Consider the following 20,966-nt stretch of genomic DNA (forward strand, 5'->3'; position numbering starts at 1 on the left):
AATATGAAAATTATCTGACTTCATTTGTGTGTTTGTTATGATTTGTATGTTTAGTGTAAAAGCATTTGTATGTGCATTCAAACTATTGTTTATGCTGATGAACTGTGTGATTAGTGATAGTGAATATTATGGACTGTTACTGGCACTTTTTCAACATAATGAGTGCCACTTAGAAATGTTTAATTTCTGCTGATGAACTGTGTGATCAGTGATAGTGAATATTATGGACCGTTACTTGTACCTTTTCTACATGATTGGTGCCACTAGGACATGTTTAATTTGTGATTATATACTCTAATGAACAGTGTGATGGGTGATAGTGAATATCATGGACTGCTCTCTGGACCTGCTCGTCATTGCTAGGTGTAACTGATGGACTACCTGTATGGAAATGATGTCACTTGTTGGTGTCTGCACCTGCTCAACATTACTGGGTGCCACAGATGGAACTGCTTCTACTGAAATGATGTCACTTGTTGGTGTCTGCACCTGCTCAACATTGCTGGGTGCAACTGATGGACTGCTTCTACTGAAATGATGTCACTTGTTGGTGTCTGCACCTGCTCAACTTTGCTGGGTGCAACTGATGGACTGCTTCTGCTGAAACGATGTCACTTGTTGGTGTTTGCACCTGTTGACCATTGCTGGGCTGGAATTATCAACTATTTGTTTTTTTTTTTTTTAATAATTAAAAGTATTTTATGTGAACATTTGTATAAACTGATTTTTTATGTATTGTGTAAACTAAAGCCCCATGTATGAAAAGAATTTGTATTGCCTATTGTATTTTATATATTAGGTTATTGAAAGGTCAGTGCAAAGCCAAAATTTTAACTAATTATGTGATATTTAGGTATTAATATTATCTTTTATTTTTGCCTGTATTTTTGTGGACGAATTTGGTGGTATATTCACCACCAATGCTGGCAAAAATACCATCAAATTCTGGCCTGTGGAGGAGGGGCATATGAAAGGTGGCTACACTGAGCCACTGCGCCAGAGATTGCGCCAAAGACTATTATTAAGCCGCCTCTACAGTGCCTGTTAAGAACTCGTAGAAGTCAGTGCTTGGAGAGAGCTCGTAGTAGTGAGTGCCTGTCGAGGTCTCGTGGTAGTCTGTGCTGAGATGTTGTAGCAGAGAGTGTTTGTTGAGATGTGCTATTAGGCAGTGCTTGCTGAGATGTGATATTGGAGAGTTCTGGTTGAGATATAATGTAAGGATTAGAGTGATTTTCATCAATATAAATGAGGTAACTAACTCCGTTTGTTTTTAATTTCAGTATCCTAAATAATGCGCCATTACAGGTTCAGTCAACAAAGCATCTGGCATGTGTTCTTGTATTAGAGTTAAATTCTGCTTTCCTTACGCAATTATAGTATTTGTAATTTTCTTTTATCACGTCAGTATAAATGGTATTTGAAATTTCTTGTCTTGTTGAAGAAGAACCGTGCCAGATGTGTGCGTTGAGTCACACTCCCACACACAGAACAATTACATTTGTGCTTTGGTTTTGTAGGTTTTATAGTTGCTGGGGACTTAATTAATTAACTGTGTTTATGAAAATTTTCATTTCATTCTTTGTTGTTGTTCTTTGCAGTCAGATAGCGTAATAATTCTAGTCAGGGCCAACCGATTACGAGACACAGCGTAATCGGACATACAGCTACTAAAAGTATTTTCAAATTTATTTAATTAAGCCCCCATGCAAGGGGCATCGTAGCTTTATTGATCATCCGATTCACACCTTGGCTCGCTACTGACTACAGCAAAATTCCACTTCCTCAGAGAGGCGTGACGTCATATGTTTTGAATACAGGAGCGCTACTGGCCGTCGTCGACTGCCGTCGTCAGCTGTTACTATCATCCCACGGTGAAAGACTGGTACATATCTTCTTCAGCACAGGAATCCAAATTTCATTAAATTTCATGCCCTCCTCCTTCCTATAAAATTCTTAGCTTGTTTCACAATCTCTATGCCTCTCTGTGTGGTCTTTCGTGATATCCGTTTGTGGCTGCCAGTACTAGAGTAAGGTCAAAATGAATGTGCTGATCTCCTGGTTGTGAAGCATGTTCCACAACAGCTGATCTGTCAATCTCCCCTCTTCTGCAATTGCTCTTGTGCTCTTCAAGTCGTTTTTTGACAGCTCTTTTCCGTAGAACCCACCTACACCTTCCCACATCTACACGGAATCCTATAAATTCGAGCTTTTTCCTGCAGTTGGTGAGCATCCTTGGCCGGTTTTAGATGATCTTGTATCTACCGTGTGGGTGTGCAAATTACCGCGATGTTCCTCTTTCTCAAGATTTTTCCTATCCGGTCAGCCACGTCCTTAATGAATGGCAGTAAAACTTTAGATTTCACAGGCCATTAAGCATCACTATGATTTCGACGTGGTGGTCTTAACGCTCTTTCCACCTCAGCGGACGAATAACCATACTTGAGCAATGCACTGGTGATATGTTTTAATTCTGCGTCAAGCAGCTCTGGTTCACAGATTTTCCTTGCTCTATCCGCTAACGTTTTTATGTCGCCTCGCTTTTGTTGAGAGTGGTGGCTCGAATCCCGGTGTAGGTAACGGTCTGTGTGCGTCAGTTTTCGGTAAACTGTGTGGCCCAAGCTACCATCTTCTTTCCTGAAAACTAGCACCTCAAGAAAATTTAATCTTCTGCCTGCCTCCTCCTCCTCCTCCTCCTCCTCTGTAAACTGAAGCTTCGGATTGTTCCTGTTCATTATGTTGTGAAAACTCCAGTTCCTCCATGCCATGCCGACACTAAACAAACGTATCATCCACGTAACGGAACCTGATATTCGGTTTCTTGAATGAGATTTTCACTCTGCAGCGAAGTGTGCGTTGATATGAAAATTCCTGGCAAATTAAAACTGTGTGCCGGACCGTTACTCGAACTCGGGACCTTTGCCTTTCGCGGGCAAGTGCTCTACCATCTCTTTTTTGTTGATCTAATTTTGTTCTATATATTTTTCGTTGAATTTGTTCGTGGCGGACGTCCGATAACACTCGTTCAGGTTGTTCGTTGATCCGTTTACTCCGTTTTTTTTTTATTTTTTATTTTTTATTACGGAAGGTAACTAAATGCTCTGACCGAATACGCTGAGCTACTGTGCCAGCACCATCTGAGCTACCTAAGAACGGCTCACGACCCGTCCTCAAAGCTTCAATTCTGCCAGTATCTCGTCTCCTACCATCCAAAATTCACAGAAGCTAAGCCACGTCTTCGCAGTATCCTTTCTTCCAGGAGTCCTAGTTCTGCAAGGTTCGCAGAAGATCTTCTGTGAAGCTTGGAAGGTAGGAGACGGGGTACTGGCAGAATTGAAGCTTTGAGGACGGGCCTTGAGTCGTGCTTGGGTAGCTCAGACGGTAGAGGACTTGCCCGCGAAAGGCAAAGGTCCCACGTTCGAGTCTCGGTGAGGCAAACAGTTTTAATTTGCCAGGAAGTTTCATTCGGTATCTTGTTCGTAGTGTCCAAACTCTTCTCCTGGAATTTTTCTATAAAGAAGTTCCCTATAATTGGGCTTATGGGACTCCCCAGGCGACATCATCCATGTGTTCATAGAACTCTTCGTTCCATTTGAAATAGGTGGCTGTGATGCAATATTTAAACAGTTCCGCAAAATCGGGAGGAAAAAATTCGATCCAGTTGTCGCAACACTTCATTTAGAGGAACCATAGGGAATAGCGACACCACGTCAAAAATAACTAACTTGTCCTCCGGTTGTACCACTATGCCGTTTAATTTACCGATAAAATGTGCCGATTTTTTGATATACGAATCCGATCGGCCCACATACGTTCGTAATAATGTTGTCAATAACTTGACAATGGAATAGGTGGGCGAACCAATAGCACTTACTATAGGCCTTAGAGGAACATGTTCTTTGTACACCTTCGGCAATCCATAAAGTCTTGGTGCGAGCACAACTGAATTGAACAGACTTTTGGGAACGCTCTGTTCGACAGAGGACTTGTTTATCAACCGCGTAAAAGTTCTAAGAACTTTGTCAGTGGGGTCTTTCCTCAGTTTCCTGTATGTTTGCGGATCTAATAAGTCGTTAGTCTCACTGTGGCAGTCGGTCACATTCAAAACCATCCTTGCATTCGTCCTCTTTCAGGCGTTTTGAGACATTCCTCTCACCCACTGTTAAATTACCTTTTGGAGGCTTTGCGTGAGACAATATTCCTACAGCTGGCTATTATTTCTTCTGTGGACACAACTCACGGGGGTTCTTCGCATTTCCCTCGGTGTATACGTAAATAATAGAACTGTTGTCCTTCATACTTGTTACACGAAAACGAACACAGATAACTGTCTCAAGTAAATACTTGTTGCACAGGGATGCACGGCATAAACGAGTTCTGTATAAAGTCGAAAATAAATCCACACACCGAGTCGTCCCTGTCAGTTAGTTAGCTACACTTCTGATTCTCCATGTAGAGGTTCCGACTTTTTCGACTGTGAATGTCGAGATCACCCTGTGTCGCCCGTTTAGCAGATTCGGACAGGTGAGGTGATTTCAATTGGGTCTGCACAAGGACGTAGCCAAAGGGAGGTCAAGGGGAGTTCGGATCTCTTCCCCTCCCCCCCTCCCTCTCACCCCCTATCACCTAAACGAAGTTAAACAAGACCTAGTTGCCGTGTAGTGAAACTGAAAAGTATAAGGGTCGATTAGAAGTTTCAATTTGAGAGCATTGCTACGTATAAGAAACGGAGCGCGTCTCCGATACGGGTATGTAAACGCCGACATGTGGCAAGGGTTTAGTGTGGCACTCGCGTCCTTCCGACATGCGTGCGGTATATGCGGAAACGTAAACTGTGGCGACGTTATTCCCATATGTGTCCAAACGGGACCAACGTGTCGGAAGAGTATGTGCAGCAAGCAGTTACGTACTTCTTTACGCAACAGGACACGCTCTTCTACCAAGCTGATAGCTGGCGGGTCTGTGGGATAATTGCCTCCATGCCCATGGAGATTCTGCTTCAGTGGCATATTAATACTGGACTGTGCAGCCATTGAGCGGAAAATTTTTGATCGCTTCTTATATTCTGATTTTCTATGATACGACGAGAAAGGGTTATGCACAATCAACAGTCAACGAGGGCAACGATAGATTTAAGCTATCGATGTATAGATAGCAACATCAGCTATCACCTATACCTACTTTAGCCTGGACTAACTACTGTACATTGTTGCCCTTTATTGAGTTGAGTTGTTGTTTTGTTAAGCAGTTCAGTTGTTACTTGCAGTTGAAATTAATGTAAGTGCTGCCACTTACTGTTTTTGTGCTGTCTCTTGTTTTGACAGTTCCTAACTCTTGGATTAGTTGGTAATAAGGAAGTTTACAACAAGAACAATGATCTACTGTCACATGTCCTATTCGTAATGTATTTGGAACAGTGAGTCCCTAATGTATTTGTAAATAAACGGCATATAAACGACAACGTTTGTTTTACACACAGGGTAACAATTATTGAGCTATATGAAAAAACGTAAATTAGTTACAAACTAGAGCGTGGTCACACATTATCCAACACGTAAACGTCACTACAGGTATTTGGATTTAGGTTATGACATGTTCGAAATGCCTGCCATAATTGGCGAAGATGCATTCGGGCGAATAGCATGACCCGCTGAAGCGTCGAAACTTCGATGCTGTCGATGACCTCCTGAATGGATGTTTTCAGCTCAGCAATGGCTTTTGGGGCTATTGCTGTACATGTTGCCTTTAATATAGCCCCACAAAAAGTAGTCGCATGTGTTCAGATCCAGTGAATAATGCGGCCAATCGAGGTCCATGCCAGTGTCCTCTGGGTACCCTTGAGCCAGAATGCGGTCCACAAAGTGCGCCTCCAGGACATCAAAGACTCTCCTGTTTCGAGGGAGTCGAGCTCCGTCTTGCATGAACCACTTTGGATAAAGGGGATGAAATCACCTTCCAAAACATTCACGTACCGTTCGGTAGTCACCGTGCCATCAAGGAGTGTTACACCGATTATTCCGTGACTGGAGATTGTGGAGAGACGTCTTGATTGCGAAATGCGGATTCTCTTCCCCCAAATGCGCCAGTTTTGCTTATTGACGAACCCATCCGAATGAAAGTGGACTTTGTCGCTAAGCCAAACCATACAGCGAACACTAATTCCCATCATTCCCCGCGACCAACAGTGCACTTTGAGCGTTCTAACGTAAAGCGTTCAGAAGTTATGACGATTTTATTTCATATAGTTCAATAATTGTCACCCTGTAGCAGAAAATTTATTAGCATCAAAAACTGTATAATTACATTGTCAGGGATAAACATAGACTCATTTATGAGGTTGCGTACATTCGAAATCTAGTGGAAATTAACGCGTGATTCAGCGTTAAGATCTCGAAACTGTAGCTCATAGTATTTGCGGTTCTCGTTTTGTTTTATGAATAAATTTAGTTACTATGGTTTCAAATTGCCTGATGAAATAATAATTTCAAAAATAGTTCTTGATCACTTACGGAAAGTGAAGAATTTTAATGACGTGAAATAAACTTTATAAAATATGAGTTTGAATTGAGAAACTTGAGATGCCTTGATGTGCTGAAGAAATTCTGACTTGGTTTCAGATATGCCGTAAATTTAAATACACGATTATTTAAGCGAAATAAAGCTACAGTTAAAAAAAGGTTTGAACCCGTTAAACTGTATAAGTTATTCAACCAAATGTTAAGATTGTTCTGCTGTCCTAGAGTCAAACTGACAGTAGAAGACTGAGCTTTGTTTTGTTAACAAATAGGCAATACATTATATTCGAATTTTAATTCGTTTGGCATTAGGGTGTAGTCATCATATTGGCAAATAAAGTAATGTTTAATTCCGTATTTGGGTAATTTTTATATATACTCTTGAGAATATATGTTATACTTTTTGAAGAAAAGCTTTTTTGCTTAATTCTATAGATCAAATACTATTTATTTGAAGGTCCTCGAAAAACAAATTATGTACATAGAATAAAGAATTGTAGTTTCAGAATGAAATTAAAAAGATGGGTCTATTTTAGGTTCTCTTTAACAAACCGCCCCCTCCCCCCTTGCCCCTTTTGACAAAGTCCTGGCCACACCCTTGCTCTGCAGCTTTTCATAGGTGCAGCAGACATCTATTTGTCATCTTCCGAAATTTAAATTTAAATTTTTACTGACTTATGAGAATCGTAAATAAAAGCTATATTCAACTGTAGTTCCAGGATGAGACATTTTAAAGAGGTTGCACATCGTCTTCAGACTTAATTCAATGTGCAGATATTTTATTTCTTTTCTTCCACAATGTGACGATTTATCAGTGGTTGAACTTACGTGATCAGAAATACCTCTGCAGTTCATCCGTGGAAGTGTATTGAACTTTATATTGAAAATCATGTTATCTTAGCATTTGATGCCTGAGATTTAAGGTGAACCTAACCGGAAAAGATTTTTTTTCTGTGATATAAAGTGTAGGTTTATGAAAGCTTTTCTACAAATTTCAGTGCGGTTTAAGTTACGCAGTGCACAGAACTTTAAACTTGTTCTTCGCTGTTTTCAATGTTAACCGTGATCAAAACAGCGTTTAATGTCAGCCTTCCATGAGACGTCCGTGATGAAGGTCTTGTTCACTTTTGTTGAAAAATTCATGAAGTTTTAATAGAATGTCTGTCTGATCATCTTCTGTGAACCTCATATAACATTTGCGGAGTTTTCACTCACGTACTGGAATACTGATTATTTTTCTCAGCAATTACTTTTCTTGAACACCTTGTGTGCGTTTATTCTTTCACATTCTTTTCCCTCCTAATATTACACATTAGTTTTTCAGATCCTGTCCTTGACTTTTTACCTTCATCTAGAAAATTTTGCCCATCTAGTGCTTGTTCCAACCCCACACATCTGCTGTATAATTCCAGCAAACATTGCACAGTATTACGTCACACACAATAAATCCTGAAAAATGGAAAATACGCAGATAAACATGAACGTTTCTTTGGTCACATAATCTTCAGTTATTCCACCATAGCGCCACTGTGACATGATGCACTGCAGTGTTTGGAACTGAAGAGAAATAAATGCGGCATTTAGTTTTTTTCCTCAAACTGTAAAGAGTACGTTCTGAATTACATACAAATACAGCTACCGTCGCTAATTCAATTGACTAGTCCGCCATGAAAATACACTTGCCTGTGTATAACTCATTTTACACAACAATGACAGTTACTGCCTTTTAATTCTGAAAGACTGAAATATTTTAGTAAGTGTCCTGAAACTATGTACAGAATCGTCTCATGACCCAGTAGCTTCGGTTGGCATGGACCCGTGGGTTCTGGTAAATAAATAAACAAAAAATGACTATGGCAAATAAAACGATAGAATGATTACGTGAGCTTTCCAACAACCGACACGATTCTGGTTGTGCCATAAGGTTGGCAAAACTGGAGGACTTCCAGAGAGGTTTTGTGAGGGATGTAAGCAGCTCACCAAATGTTATTTCCGGCCTCAAAGATCATCTGTAAGAGAGCTTGTAGTCATGCTCGTTTGTCAGAAGGACGTGTGATTTTCTCGGAATTAGTATCACGGTATGCAAATAAATTTCGGCAGTGTTCTTGTGAGGCATGTGCGAATGTTGCGAGTGTGAAAATCGAGCCTCTAGCACAGCTAAGCTTTTGAGACTATGGAGTCAGTGAGCGACATCGTTTTCATAAGTCCTTGAAACTAACTCCACTTTATAACATAAACTGCCCTCCCTAGTTGCCACGGTCTGTCAGCGAGACAGAAAAAAGCTTAGTAATACTTCACGTGTACACAGATGTCACGATTTCACAAACTGATGCGATGTTCTTTAGAATGTAAAATCTCCTTTTGCATCTGGAAGTGATTGAAGAAATGTTGGACGTGCATTTGTGTGAGAAATAGTTACTGTTTAGCCCGGTGACATCATATACAGAGTTTAAAAATATCAGGTATACAGGTTCAATCGAAAGCACTGAGAAAAAAATGCTTTCATGATGCTGCACAGCAACGAGTAGATTTTGTTGTCGGCGTTATCACATTCATGGCAGCAATGTCTCTTTCAAATGCGTTGGAGCCCACGTCTCTTTTCAGAAACACCGCTCTGCATTACCGTTCACATGAAAAGAGCGTGTTTCCAGCGTTGCAAATACAACAGCGGATGCTTTTCCCTTTCTTCCATTCTTTCTGATTATAGTTTTACAGGTCACGCCACGCCGCCCCTCGAAACATACGTTCGCGTTCCTGTGAGTCTGATAAAACGTCATTTCCTGGCGGCAGACCTGTCGACTGAGAGACGAATAAAACCGGATTAAGTCTCCAGTCCCCAACATGGGAGATTGAATTGAAAGACACTGTGCGAACGGCAACTGTAACATTTCCATTCACATTTCTACGACGTTTAGCGACAAGTTCCTTAATCTTGATTAAATGTAATTACTCTGAAGTGAATTCTTGATTCATGCAATTGTGTCCACTTCCCTTCCCCGACACACACTTTCCAGTGTGTGACACACGTCACATGACGTTGCAGTGGTGGAAGATGTGAACTCGTCTGATGAGACAGCTGACTGGTTGTATGTAGAGCAAACATTTCTGTCACTCACGCTATAGTAATTGGGAAAGTACGCAAAGAGGGACTAACATGAGCTTTACCCACAGGTTAGATCAGGGCTGGATCGAGAACATTTTTTTCACACAAGCGGTTTATCACTTAGCGCCTCCTTACCTCTCCCTCAGACATTAGTCGTCTTTCCTAGGGCTCTAGATCAAATTCTTAAAAATAAATTTAAATACTGTGTTCGTCTGAATAGATTGTTGTTTCTTTGAAAGTAACTGCTTCAGGGATATTGCTCTGAAAAGAATTTACTAAAAGACAAAAAATTCTCCCTATATGTCATTCCAGAAAAAAGAAAATTCACTAAGAAATCTCCACACCGTAAATATGATGTATAAAAGATAAATGGTTATGAACAATTTACAAAAGAAACACAAAATTTAAAACCACAAAATTGGCAACAACTGCAAGCAGGACTTTTAAAAGCAGCTGAAACTGTAGCAGCGCAGACAAGAACACGTAAACACCCATGGTGGACAGATGAGTGTGACCAACTGATAAATCTCAGACAACAGGCGTGGCAAAATTGGTTGTGCAACAAAAAATGGTTCAAATGGCTCTGAGCACTATGGGACTCAACTGCTGAGGTCATTAGTCCCCTAGAACTTAGAACTAGTTAAACCTAACTAACCTAAGGACATCACAAACATCCATGCCCGAGGCAGGATTCGAACCTGCGACCGTAGCGGTCTTGCGGTTCCAGACTGCAGCGCCTTTAACCGCACGGCCACTTCGGCCGGCTAGGTTGTGCAACACCCTGGAAGATCTCAAAGATACCAGGAAAACAGTCACAAAAGCAATACGAACAGTCCGTAAACAACACGAAGACAAAAATTGCAAGACATAAAAAATGTTTTCAAGAAAAACAATTCCCGAAATTTCTACAGAGTATTCAAACAAAAATTAACAAAGTACTCTCCTCCATCACTCCAATTCAAAAATGAACATGGGGAAATTGCCCATACCAACACCGAAAACTGTGAAATTCTTGCAAAATACTTTTCTAAATTAGTGAATTGTGAAAAGCCTGCAGAAAAATTTGAGTTCCATCACACACAACGAAACACAGACTCAAAGCCACCAAGTTCACAGGAGATTAAAGAGATAATTCAATCACTGAAAAATAACAAAGCATCAGGAGAAGACCAAATCATCACAGAATTATGGAAAAATGCAGGAGAAAATCTTATTCCAAAACTCAAAGAAATTATACATGAAATCTGGAAAACTGAAAAAGTCCCCACAGATTGGAAGACAGCAATCATACATTCTCTGTACAAAAAAGGAAGTAAAAAAGACCCCAACAAACATCGTGGGAGCTATTTATTGTCAATAACATACAAAATTCAAAACGTCGATCATGCATAGAACAAAGCTTTAACTTGAAAAACTCAATGAAATATTTGCATAGTACTTCAAACAAAAGTTATGTCGTCACGTTTGTCGACTTTAAAAAAGCATATGACAGTATAGATCGAGAATCACTTTTTGAAGTATTAGCAGAATTTGTACTAGATCAAAAGGCAACAAACATCATAAAAGAAACACTCACGGAGACCAAATTCAAAGTAAAATTTATGGGAGAATTGAGCACAGAATTTGAAATAGACACAGGAGTACGACAAGGGGATGTACTGTCCCCAATGCTCTTCAATTATGCTCTTGAAAAAGTTGTCAGAGAATGAAGAAAAGCAGGTGCACCAGCACACAGACTGGGACCAAGACGTAAGGGCATTGATTTAGACTGTTAAGCATTTGCTGATGACGTGGCACTGATCGCACAAGACATTACCGATGCACAGAAACAGCTAGAATTATTACAAGAGCAGGCAGCAAAAATAGGATTACAAATTTCAATTGAAAAAACAAAATTTAAAACTGTCATCAAAGATGCACCTTCTGATCTCAAAATTGGTAGTAACTACATCTCTCGAGTAAAAGAATTTAAATATTTAGATGAATGGATTGCAGAAAATTGTAATGAAAAGAAATCTGTCAGATCAAGAGTCCAGAAAATGGAGACGGCGTTCCAATTAACAAAAAACATTTATAACAAAAAGAGTCTCTCGTGAAACTGCAAAATACGACACTACACAACGGTAATTAAACCCGAAGCTCTCTACGCATCTGAGACACTAAACCTTCAACACAGAACACTAAAAGAGGAATTAGAAGTGAAAGAACGTAAAATAATGAGGAAAATCCTAGGACCAAGAACTAAAGATGGTGTGCATTATCCAAAACCCAATGCAGAAATATATAAAAATATCTCCAAAATAACAGACAAAATGCGCATGAGAAGAATCCAATTCATGGGGCATTTAGAAAGAATGGACTCAAACTGGTTAACGCACAAAATCTATACGTTTTTAAAGAACAAAACTACAAGACCGAACTGGTACAAACAGACGGAGAAAGACCTGAGAGAATTTGGGTCTCCAAATCTACATGATAGAAATGAAATCAGAAAAATCACAAACACGCGGGATTTTGAGGAAGAAGATAGAAAAACTAACCGACATACGTGGTCTACGTAACGAATGTTGTTTATGAAGGAATACTGGGCGAAAAGGAAGGCCAACAAATGTTGATTACGCGTGGTCCTAAGTGATCCATCCGCGAAGAAGAAGAAAGAAGAAAAAAGGCGCACCACGAAGGACTTGTCCGAATGGGTCGGAAATCGGTGGATGTGATGTATACGTATAGAAAAACAAATGATTACAATTTCATATTAATTGGATGACTTATTCAGGAGGAAAATAACGTGTTCCTCCACCTCTGGCCTTATGCAAACAGTTATTCGGTTTGGAATTGACTGAAAGAGTTCTAGGATTTCCTCCTCAGGAATATCAATCCAGTTTCTGTCCAGTTGGCGCGTTAGATCGTCAAAATCGTGAGCGGGTTGGGGGGCCCTGCCATAGCGCTCCAAACAGTCTCAATTGGGAAAGGATCCGGTGACCTTGCTGACCAACGTAATGTTTGGCAAGCATGAAGACAAGCGATAGAAACTCTCGCCGCGTGAGGACGGGCATTACCTTGCTGAAATGTAAGGCCGGGAAGGTTTGCCATTAAGGGAAACAAAATGAGGCTTAGAATATCACCCGGCCGACGTGGCCGAGCGGTTCTAGGCGCTTCAGTCTGGAACCGCACGACCGCAACGGTCGCAGGTTCGAATCCTGAATCTGCATACACCAGCACGGTTTTAGGAAACAGCGGTCATGCGAGACACAGCTGGCCCTCTTTGTGCATGATATACAACAGGCTCTAGATACCGACCCACAGGCTGATGCCATAATTCTCGACTTTCGAAAGGCGTTCGACTCAGTTCCGCACTGTCGCTTGCTACAAAAAGTGAGAGCTTACGGTTTATCCGATGAAGTATGCGGTTGGATAGAAAGTTTTCTAACATACAGGAAGCAGTATGTTGTCCTGAACGGGGTGACTTCAACAGAAACAAGCGTAACTTCACGTGTGCCCCAGGGCAGCGTAATAGGTCCTCTGCTTTTTATGGTTTACATAAACTATCTGGTTGATGGTATTGAGAGCGGCCTTAGGCTGTTTGCCAATCATGCTGTAGTCTACAGGAAAGTAGTATCACAGGAAAGTTGTGAACAAATCAATGAGGATTTGCAGATGATAAATGCGTGGTGTAATGACTGGCAGTTATTTCTCAATATTAGTAAGTGTAACCTACTGCGTATAACAAGGCGAAAATCCCGATTAATGTACGAGTACAAACTAAATGCCCAGTCTTTGGAAGCGGTAACGTCCGCCAAGTATCTGGGTGTGACTATTCGAAATGATCTTAAATGGAATAATCAGATTACACAAGTAACGGGTAAGGCGAACACTAGATTGCAGTTTATTGATAGAATCCTGAAGCGATGCAATCCTTCAACAAAGGAAATAGCTTAGAATACGTTAGTTCGTCCAGTCTTCGAGTATTGTTCATCTGTATGGGAATCTTACCAGTTGGGTCTGATTCATGAGGTTGAGAAGGTCCAAAGGAGAGCGGTAAGATTCGTGACTGGTACATTTAGCCATTGCGAGAACTTTATAAATCTCATAGAGAGTTTGAAGTGGGACAAACTTGCAGGTAGACAGCACGCTAAGCAGAAGGGGCTGCTCACTAAATTCCGAAATCGCATATTCACCGAGGATGTAGCGCATATATTATTACCAAGAACATTCCAATCGCGCAATAATCACCATTCAAAGATAAGGGAAATAAGAGCTTGTACTGATAGGCGTTCAGACAATCGTTTTTCCCTAGCGATATCCAGAGATAGCAGAGTATATATGTAGATGTAGGGCATGGTTGTGCGTGATGTCCTTAGATTAGTTAGGTTTAACTACACTACTGGACATTAAAATAGCTACATCACGAAAATGACTTGCTACAGACGCGAAATTTAACCGACAGGAAGAAGATGCTGTGATATGCAAATGATTAGCTTCTCAGAGCATTCACACAAGGTTGGCGCCGGTGGCGACACCTACAACGCGCTGACATGAGGAAAGTTTGCAGCCGATTTCTCATACACAAACAACAGTTGACAGGCGTTGCCTGGTGAAACGTACTTGTGATGCCTCGTTTAAGGAGAAGAAATGCGTACCATCACGTTTCCGACTTTCATAAAGGTCGAATTGTAGCCTATCGGGATTGCGGTTTATCGTATCGCGACATTGCTGCTCTCATTGGTCGGAATCCAATAACTGTTAGCAGAATATGGAATCGGTGGGTTCAAGAGGGTAATACGGAACGCCGTGCTGGATCCCAAAGGACTCGTATCACTAGCAGTCGAGATGACAGGCATCTTATCCGCATGGCTGTAACGGATCGTGCAGCCACGTCTCGCTCCCTGAGTCAACAGATGGGGATGTTTGCAAGACAACAACCGTCTGCACGAACAGTTCGACAACGTTTGCAGCAGCGTGGACTATCAGCTCGGAGACCATGGCTGCGGTTACCCTTGACGCTGCATCATAGACAAGAGCGCCTGCGATGGTGTACTCAACGACGAACCTGGGTGCATGAATGGCAAAACGTCATTTTTTCGGATGATGGTCGCATCCGTGTTTGGCGACGTCGCGGTGAACGCACATTGGAAGCGTGTATTCGTCATCGCCATACTGGCGTATCACCCGGCGTGATGGTATGGGGTGCAATTGGTTACAAGTCTCGGTCATCTCTTGTTCGCATTGACGGCACTTTGAACAGTGGACGTTACGTTTCAGATGTGTTACGACCCGTGGCTTTACCCTTCATTCGATCCCTGCGAAACCCTACATTTCAGCAGGATAATGCAAGACCGCAAGTTGCAGTTCCTGTACGGGCCTTTCTGGATACAGAAAATGTTCGTCTGCTTCCCTGGCCGGCACATTCGCCAGATCTCTCACCAATTGAAAACGTCTGGTCAATGGTGGCCGACCAACTGGCTCGTCACAATACGCCGGTCACTACTCTTGATGAACTGTGGTATCGTGTTGAAGCTGTATGGGCAGCTGTACCTGTACACGCTATCAAAGCTCTGTTTAACTCAATGCCCAGGCGTATCAAGGCCGTTATTACGGCCAGAGGTGGATGTTCTGGGTACTGATTTCTCAGGATATGTGCACCCTAATTGCGTGAAAATGTAATCACATGTCAGTTCAAGTACAATTTATTTGTCCAATGAATACCCGTTTTTCATCTGCCTTTCTTCTTGGTGTAGCAATTTTAATGGCCAGTCGCGTAGTTCTATGTTTTAGGGAATTGCTGAACTCAGATGTTAAGTCCCATAGTACTCAGAGCCATTTGAACCACGTTGCTTAGAATATCGTCGACTTGCCGCTGTGCTGTAAGAGTGCCGCTGATGACAACCATTGTTGTCTCGCTATGAAAGGAAATGACACCACATACCATCACTCCTGGGTGTCGGGTCGTGTGGCAGACGACAGTTACGTTGATACCCCACCGCTGTCCGGCACGTCTTCAGAAATTTCCTCTGTTATTTCTGCGTAAGCAGAAGGAACTAACGATCAAAGTGCGAAAACAATTTATCGGACTGTTTAATTAACCAAAACAAATTTTCCAAGTATAACACCAACACAAAACAGTGATCCGTCTTAGAATCACAACTACATACAAGAATAAAATAGAAAACAACTGAAATAATTTCCTTCTGGTCTCCGCCAGAGGTTTCTCCGATATACCAAGCCTAATCGAGAGGTCAGCGAGAAGATCCATGTAAGAGGTCCGAGCAGATGTAATTTCAATGTATTGCTCATGCGCTGCCTGCGATATGCAAGGTATAAGAGAATCTCTGACCAGAGAGCAGTGTTGACTGCAGTAGGAACTGTGTAGCTGTAGCAGTAAGTTGTTGCTAGTCTGTAGTCTGCTCTGGTCTGCTCTGGTGTATCGTGTTGGCTGGCCGGTCGCGGTGCAGCGATGTCGGAGCCTGAGTATTATTGTATAAGGTAAAAAGCAGCCTCGCTCATATGTAGTAATGTCATCTCGAGTCCCATGTAAATGTTTTAAAAATCTCGTAATAATAATCTTTCTCATAAAAAATAACTTTTAACAACCACTCATTTCAATTTAAAGAATTTACTAATTTCTCCAATCCATGATCATCCCGGTTATTGCAAAAGAAAAATCTGTTGTTTCCTTTCATAAATGACAAATCTATCGGCCAGCATTGCACAGGGCTATGCCAGAAAAACTTATTGTAAGAGCAGATATATATGCGTTATCCGGCGACTTCATTGAGGTAAGAATTTTCTTTTTTTTTTTTATTCAGAACGATCTTTCAGGGCCATGACGCAGCACTGCTGACGTCCAAAATTTACCGGGTTAAATTCACAGCCTATTATTGAAAAATCATAAGTGAGCGACAATTTAATTGAGAGGTTAGTTACATTGTTTTATCACCAGGTTACAGAATTTTTTTTTTTTGTTGGGACGTTACAATGAATGTGAACGACATAATTATAATTTTTACTGTTGAGATGTTTAGGAATTTTTTTTATTTGAGGTTACACTAAATGAGAATATTATTCATATTATTTATTTTATAAATTTTTTTGTGGGGAGGTTACATCCAAGCCGGGCTGCCGGGGCGTCAGCTACCTAAGTGTGCTGGCGGTCGATGAACTGCCGAATTGCGGTTTTTTTTTTTTTTTTTTTACTTTATTGTAATTTTGATACCTGAACAACCAGGTAGGCTGGCAGCAGCACAATACGCCGCTCTTCAGCCGAAGAGAGTACATGGAGATAAACAAAGAAGAGACATCACATAGAAAAACGGCGGGAAAAAATAGGAGACACAAGAATATAAAAGCACAAGAAGCCGTTCACACTTGACGACAATCCACACTATGAACTGGAGACCCGACGCACAAACACTGAAGAAGACGATGTCACTGGTGAACAATGGAGCGTGACGGCGAAACTGAACACGAAACATGATGGCACACACGATACACTGATGGCGGTGATCTCCGGCGCGCGAATGTCCACTGAGCGTGTGCGAGTCCGGGGACCTGCCAAGAGGGGAACAGGGGTGAGGAGGGGGAGAGGGGAGGAAAAGAGGATGCCATGGCTTAGGAGACGGGGACAGGAGGATAGGGACAGGGGAGGGGAGGCCCGGGGGACGAGGGACGAGAAAAGGAGGAGGGAGGGAAAAGGGAGATAAGGGAGGGAGGGTGCCCAGAGGAGTAAGTACAGGAGGAGGTTGGGAGGATCAAAGTTGGTAGGAGGGGTAGATGGAGGGGAGGAGGGCATCATCAGGGAGAGGGAGCTGGCGGAAGCCACCTTGGGAGAGGGTAAGGAGGGTGGAGAGATGGAGACCGGGCGGGACGTGGGAATACAGGTGCGGCAGCGGGCGGGGGTGGGAGAGGAGCGGGGAGACGAGCGGGTGAGGAGGATCAAGTTTACGGGAGGTGTACAGGATCCTTATCCTTTCAAGGAAAAGGAGGAGGTGGGGGAAGGGGATGAGATCATACAGGATCCGTGTGGGGGAGGGGAGACGGATGCGGTAGGCGAGGCGGAGAGCATGGCGTTCCAGGATTTGGAGGGATTTATAAAAGGTAGGGGGAGCGGAGATCCATGCTGGATGGGCATAACAAAGTCCGAATTGCGGCCGAGCGCCGGCCTTTATAGCGCTTCGGCGTTATGATTACCTCGGAACTATTTTCCATCACGTGGTTTGACGTGTGAAAATAGTTCCGGGATCAGCAGCGAATTCTTCCTTATGTTTATGTGGGCCGGTAGCAGCCCCTGGGGGCCGCTGGTGTCTTTGCTGTGTTGTTGTGGTCTTTCATCAATATTGCCTTTCGGTTGTGTAGTGCTTCGGTGTGCCTGCGAAGTGGGCAACCCGTGGCTGCAGGCTGTCAGTTTGGTTGCTGATACTGTAGGTGCCGTGATGTCTGGTGGAGAAGGCCACAGCATCCTCGGTATGCAATCTCATTGTCTGAAGTAGAATTGTCTTCAGAGATGAGTTACAGTAGGAACCGAGCCTCGATGACTAGTGAAGATGTATCTAGAGACGTCCCAGACATCGGTAGGATACCAGCCTAAAGATCGCCCGTCATACGGCCTGACAGCCTGGAGTGATGGTCTGAAGTGCGAATTATTTTCATAGCAGAAGCTCTCTCGTTCCCATCCGCCTTGCCCTTACAACACAGCGGTACTTCGGCGATATTCTACGCCCCCTTTTGTTGCCCTTCACGACAAGCCATCCCGGTCTTACATTTGAGCAAGGTAATGCCCGCCCCCTCACGGCAAGAGTTTCTGCTGCTTGTCTTCATGCCTGCCAAACCCTACCTTGGCCACCAAGGTAACGGCATCTCTCCGCAACCTAAAATGTTTGGAGTATTATGAGCAGGACCTTCCAGCTCGCTCGGGATTTGTGTGAAAGACGTTTTCAATCAAACTAAATAAGTCACGATTGCATGGCAACCTGAGTACGAAAATCTGTGAAATAGTCTGCGACTGTCCATATGCCAACAGTTGTACCAGATAAAAATTACGTCTTCGGAACGCCCAAGGTAATTAAATAATAATGAAAATTTGTTTTGTTTGTGATGTATGTCGTTGAGAAATGTGAAATATAAAATGAAGTTGTTTCAGTGTAACTGCATTACCCTTTAAATGCGGCAGGTTGGCAGTTTCCACTTCTTACCTTCCCCGCGGTCAGATGCTGGTGGGAAAAGTGTGCAGCCAAGCTGCGCGCTAGGGTAATCATACCATGGCACAGCTCGCGTGCCGAATTCTTGGCGGAGCCTTTACTACAGCAAGTAACCCTCAACCCCTGACATAAGAGATGCCTGTCAGGTGACATGTGAGTGCCAGTCGGTTGTATATCTTACGTATCTACAATGAATAGTGTGCCATTCATAGCCATGTAAAAAAATTGTCAATGAGAATCGGTTTCAGAACCGACAAGAATTGTTGCTGTCACTGAATGCAGGTTCATCTAGGCCTGCTGATGACTGGACTTTGCATAAGGAAATGCATGCAATGGACATCTGATGTTGGGCACCTCGCCAATGTCCACCTGTTTAGGTGGATGGTAACGTGTTTGCCTCCCATGCAGCTGGTTTGAATCCCGGCCGTTTGGAGATTTTCTGCGCTCGTGGACTGGATGTTGTGTTGTCCTCATCATCATTTCATCCTTATCACCGGAGCGCAAGTCGCCCATTGTGGTGTCGACTGGAATAAGACTTGCTCTTGGTGGCCGAACTACAAAAAATGTTCAAATGTGTGTGAAATCTTATGGGACGTAACTACTAAGGTAATCAGTCCCTAAGCTTACACACTATTTAACCTAAATTATCCTAAAGACAAACACACACACCCATGCCCGAGGGAGGACTCGAACCTCAGCCGGGACCAGCCGCACAGTCCATGACTGCAGCGCCCCAAGACCGCTCGGCTCATAACGCGAGGCGGCCGAACTTCCCCGGATGGGGCCTCCCAGCCAACGATGCCATACGCTCATTTCATTTTACCTCGCTAAAGTCCACTGCTCACAGCGGCGTATAAAGCAGCACGCCTTCAACACGCAAAATAACACTTTTTTAAAAGTCATCATCCTTCTGACTGGTTTGATGCGACACACCCACCACTAATTCTCTCGTGTGCCAACCTCTCGGAGTAGCACTTGCGACCTATACCGTCAGACATTTGCTGGATATATTCCTATCCCTGTCTTCCTCTACAGTTATTACCCTCTACAGCTCCCTCCAGTACCACGAAAGTTATGTCGTGATGACTTAACAGATGTCCTTTCTTCTTGTCAGTGTTTTCCACATTTGTTTTCCTAGTCTATTCTTTGGAGAACGGCCTCAATCCTTACTCTATCAGTCCACCTGATTTTCAGCATTCTTCTATAGCACCACTCCTGTTCCAGTTTTCCCACAGTCCACTGCACTGCTCTAAACGTACATTCTCAGAAATTTCTTCCTCGAATAAAGATCTACGTTTGATACTAGAAGACTTCCCTTGGCCAGGAACGCGATTTTTGCCAGTGCTTGTCTGTTTTATTTTCTCTGTCCGTCATGGGTTATTTTGCTGCCTAGGTAGCAGTATTCCTCAACTTAATCTACTTCGCGATCACCAACCCTAATACAAAGTTTCTCGCTTTTCTCATTTCCGTTACTTCTCATTAGTTTAGTCTTTCTTCGATTTACTCTCAATCCATATTCTGTGCTCATTAGGCTGTTCATTCCATACAGCAAATCCTGTAATTCTTCTTCACTTTCAACGAGGATAGCAATGTCATTGGCGAATCTTATTGTTGATGTACTTTCATCAAATTTTAATTGTACTCTTGAAACTTATTTTTAATTTCCGTCATTGCTTCTTCGATGTATAGATTGAGCAGAAGGAGCAAAAGACCGAATCTCTACCTTACACCCTTTTTAATCTGAGCACCCCGTTCTTGGTCTTCCACTCTTATTATTTCCTCTTGACTCTTGTATACTGCACATTACCCGTCTTTCCCATTAGCTTACACCCACTCTCCTCAAAATTTCGATCATCTTGCACCATTTGACATTGTCGAACACTTTTTCCGGATCGACGAATCCTTTGAACGTGTCTTAATTTTTTGTTAGCCTTGCCTCTATTGTCAGCCGCAGTGTAAGAATTGCCTCTTCTGTGCCTCTACCTTTCCTTAAGCCAAACTGATCGTCATCTACCACATCCTCAATTTTCTTTTCCATTTTTCTATATATTATTCTTGTCAGCAACTTGGATGAATGAGATGTTAAACCGACTGTGCAATGTTTCTTGTACTTGACGGTTTTTGCAACCTTCGGACGATGTTTTTCCGGAAGTCAGA

This window comes from Schistocerca americana, chromosome 4 (genome assembly GCF_021461395.2).
Source record: "Schistocerca americana isolate TAMUIC-IGC-003095 chromosome 4, iqSchAmer2.1, whole genome shotgun sequence".
NCBI classification, from domain to species: domain Eukaryota; kingdom Metazoa; phylum Arthropoda; class Insecta; order Orthoptera; family Acrididae; genus Schistocerca; species Schistocerca americana.